This window comes from Equus quagga, chromosome 14 (assembly GCF_021613505.1).
Source record: "Equus quagga isolate Etosha38 chromosome 14, UCLA_HA_Equagga_1.0, whole genome shotgun sequence".
Lineage (NCBI taxonomy): Eukaryota > Metazoa > Chordata > Mammalia > Perissodactyla > Equidae > Equus > Equus quagga.
Window position 1 is genome coordinate 32233611 of NC_060280.1, and position 4710 is coordinate 32238320.

Here is a 4710-nt window from a genome sequence, read left to right on the forward strand (position 1 = left end):
GCACTCAACCCACTTGATCCGCATCCGGGCTCCCGCGCATGCGGAGAAGGACGGCTGAGGCGGCGCCCGTGAGCCGCGCGCATGCGCCCAGCCGCTCCGCCTGCGGGAGCCCAGAACTTCAGGATTTAAACCTCCCGCTCGCCGCCCTTCCGCCGTCCCGCCTCCCTGCCCGGCCGGGAGGGCTTCACTGCGTCTGCGCGCGTCTCTAGGGCGACAGGTTAAGTCTCGTTGGCTACTTCATACTGCTTGTTGAAATAGTGCAGGGCGTCTGCCCTGGGTGTTGATTTTTGCCTGGCATTAGGGTACCTGGGCGAGAAAGAAGTGTCTCTCGCCCTAGACACGTTCACATGCTGGTGGAGGAGACAGAATTGTAATCGGAGAGTTCCAGTAGATAAAAGTACCTAAGGGTCCTGGAGGCACCTTAATCCGGACAGCTGAGCCGGAATATTAGCTCCAGGTAGAGAAGGGCAACTGAGACGAAAACCATTCTGTGCTTCTCGAACTCTGAACTAGGCTCTTGGTGCAGCCCCTGCCTGGGTGAAACCCATTCTGGAGACACGCTACAGTCTAGTGCTTCTCACACTTAATGTACAAATAATTTAGGGATCTTGTTAAAATTCAGCTTCTGATTTGAATCTAACAAACTAGATCATGGCAATACTGCTGGTACCTGGGCCGTATGGCCGAGGCACAGGGAATGGAGTTAGTCTTGTCTTTCTCATGTACTGTCTGATCTTGGACAAATGACTGATCTCTAAAGCTCGTTGTCCTTTTTTGTAAATAGGAAATAAAAATGGATCTACCTCATAAAGTGGTTTTGAGAAAGCGTGTAAATTGCTTGATATGATGCTGGGACAGAATAAATAATGTTTCAGAGAAGTACCTTGCTGAAAGATGCACAGCAAGTAGGTGACAGTGTCACTCTCCTCATATGAGCTTATGCCTTCCCACAGCTTCAAATGCCACCCATGTGAATATGACACTCAAATTCATATCTCAAGCCCAGCCCTCTTCTCTCACTTCCAGACCCTTGTATCCAAATGCCTGGCTGACATCTCTTAGATGTTTTGAAGGCGGCTTGCATTAGTTTCCTATTGCTGCTATAACAAATTACCACAAACTTTAAGCACAGTCTTAACACAAATTTTTTCTCTTACAGTTCTGGAGATCAGAAGTCTAGAATCAGTCTCACTAGGCTACAGTCAAGATGTCATCAGGGTTGGTTCCTTCTGGAGGCTCTGAGGGGAGAATCTGTTTTCTTTTTCAGTTTTTAGAAGTTGCCTGCATTCCTTGGTCCCTTCCTTACATCACTCTAACCTCTTGCTTCTATTGTCATGTCTATCACTTTTCTGGAGTCAAATCTCCCTTTGCTTCCCTCTTATAAGGACACTTCTGATTCTATCTAGGGCCCACCGGGATAGTCCACAATGATCTCCCCATCGCAAAACATTTAACTTAATCCCATCTGCAAAGTCCCTTTTGCCATATAAGGTAATATTCACAGGTTCCAGGGTTCAGGACACAGATATTTTTGAAGGCCATTATTCAGTTTACCACACCCCTCAAACTCAGTGCATCCAAAAGAGAACTCATGATCTTTCAATATTATCCACTCAGAGAATGACACCAGCCATCCAGTTGTCCCCCTCTCCTGCCCTGCCCCTGCAAACTCACTGTGCGTTCCACACCCGTTCCCAATCCCCTTCTCTCTTTTCTGTTTCTTCCAAAGAATCTAGAAAAGTTAAACAGTCAATCTTCCACCTTTCCTGGCAGCTAGGAGTGGCCTGATGACACAGTTCTGTCTAGTGAGACTTAAGCAGAAATCTTCTGGGAGTTTCTGGGAAAGGTTTTCCTTTCCTGATAAGACAGTTGTCACAAATTTACCCCCTTTCTCATTCTTCCTGCCTTGGACTTCATCATGAGGCATGGAGCTGGACTCAGCTGTGAGGAAAAAGCGCTTCATGCTGACATCATTGAGCCTCTAAACAAATCCCTCCTACCTCCAGAATTCTTGTTATCTAAGGAAAATTCTTATTATCTGAGGAAATGCACACACACACCAGGCTTAGGTGTTTAAGCCACTGTTGGTCAGGTTGTCTGCTCCTTCCAGCTAAAGCATTTCTAACTGTCATTGCCAAGTCCTGTCTGTTTGACCTCCTTGGTTTCTCGCACATTCATCCACTCCTCTCCACACCCTATTCTCTTTACTTTAGCTTCACTGGCCTGCCTTCAGCCTTGGGTACATGCCATGTTCCCTCCTATCACTGCAACTTTATGCATTCTGTTCCTTCTATCTGGAATGTTTTTCCTTCTCCCCATTAAAAAACAAAATTCAACTGAGTAAATTTTAAAGATCTTATTGGCTTTATTCAAAGATTCATGAACTGGGCAGCATCCAGTCTAGCAGGTAGAAAGGAGCTCCAAAGAGCTGTACAAAGTGAAAGACTTTATAGGCCAAAGGGGACAGGAACAAGAAAGCTCTACTAGGCAAAAAAGCAGGTTGGTTATTGCAAAGTTACTTTCCTTTAGAGGATGGTAGGGGTCTATCAGGCAGACTACCTAACTTATGATGATGAGGCAATTCTTGGTTGACTGGTTTAAGATTCCTTTTTTGGGAGAGCCAGAGCTATAATTAAGTTAACTCTTGGTTTGGTGACATGGGGCTTAGCATAAGTGACTCCATTTTAAGCTGTTGTCTTGTTTTTAACACCTCTTTAGGCTATTTAACTCACCATCCTTTAACTCTCAAATCAAATACTTCTTCCCCAGGGAAAACTTCCCTGGCCTCTCCTTATCCTACCTTGTGCACCTGTCGGCTGAGTGCAATTTTACTTTTATTTGTGTGATTATATAATTTCCCCACTAGGTATTCACTCCGTGAGGGTGGGGACCTAGTCTGTTTTTACTCATTATTGTAGCTGCAGCAGCTAGCACAATATTATGCACTTAATATTTGTTGAATGGCATGAATATCTGAAACAGGATTCCACCGCAAGGCTCTCCTACCCCTGAGCCCCTGCTTTTTCCCCATGGTACACCACCCAGATGAGTAGATCTGGGACATGGGGAGAAATTGCAGAAAAGGGCCAATGTCAGTGTTATATATAGGGTCTTCAGGCTGGAAAACATGAGCAGATAGAACAACACACAACTCGGTGAAGAAGTTTTTCATAAACCCCTTGACCTGGCCTCTCCTTTCTAAAGAGTTAATCCATTCTGCTCTCAGTTCTGGTGCATTGCTGGTGACTGGAAGCTCTCCTGACCACTACAACAAGCTTCTTTCTAAGAGGGATGGTGCTCGGATTTTTGCTATCCCACAGACCACAGTAGCTCTGTGGGTTCTGAGTACCTAGAGATTTGTTTTTATTTTTTATTTTTTTTGAGGAAGATTAGCCCTGAGCTAACATCTGCCTCCAATCCTCCTCCTTTTGCTGAGGAAGACTGGCCCTGAGCTAACATCCATGCCCATCTTCCTCTACTTTATATGTGGGACGCCTACCACAGCATGGCTTGATAAGCAGTGCCATGTCTACACCCGGGATCTGAACCGGCAAACCCGGGCCACCGAAGCAGAACATGTGCACTTAACCGCTGCGCCACCGGGCTGGCTTTTTATTTTTAATTTTAATTTTTAATTCTTATATTTCTTGGAACCTGAGCCAAAGATTAAGATTAATCCAATAAGTTATATATTTTTAGACTTCAGGAGACTGTTCATAATGTCCCTTGGAGGATAATTAAAGTCAGAAAGAAACAGTCTGATTCCAAGTTTAAAAATAAAAACGAACCATGTTGCATTGAGATATAGGATTAGTTCTCTATTGCTGCATAACAAATTACCCTAAAACCCTGGCTTAAAACAAGAAACGTTTATCATCTCATTGCTTCTGGGGTCAGGAATTCAAGAGTGGCTTAGTTGGGTGGTTCCGGCTCAGGGTCTCCCATGAGGTGGCAGTCGGGGTAACATCAGGGGCAGCAGTCAGCTGAAGGCTTGACTGGAGCTGGAGAATCCACTTCAGCAGGCCTCAGTTCCTCGCCACATGGGCCTTTCCTCGGGCTGTGTGAGTGCCCTTAGGACATGGCAACTGGCCACTTCCAGAGTGAATGATCCAAGAGCCAGCAAGGAGCAAGTGCCTTTTATTACCCAGTCTCTGAAGGTGCACATCGTGACTTCTGCTTCGTTCTTTTTTTTAGAAGCTACCTCCTGAGTCTGGTCCACATTCAAGCAGAGGGCAGTTAGACTCCACCTCCATAAGAGAGGAATATCAAAGAATTTGTTGACAGATTTTAAAAGGACCATAGATGTCTCAGCCACGTTCTTAGGATATCAGAAACATGATTGTATCTGGGTGAAAAAAAGCCCAAACAGACTCTTGTTGTGGGAGGGCCCTCCATTGATCACGTCTAGTTTATCCTCATGTCAACAGTCTTTTTCCCGTGTTATGTCTCCCTTCAAGATGCGCAGACCCTGTGTTAGGCTGCGGGAATTCAAGGGTGAGTAAGAACAAGAGCTGCTTTCCCTGAGGACTGATGTATGCTGGCACCATGCTGAGCACTTCTGTTCTTTTATCTTCACAAGCATCCTTTGAGAAAGGTATTATGATTATCCTAATGTTTGCAGATGAGGAAACTGAATTTCAGGGGGGTTAAATAACTTGCCCAAGGACACTGAGTAAGTTGATGAGGTAGGATTTGCATTCAGAACTGTCT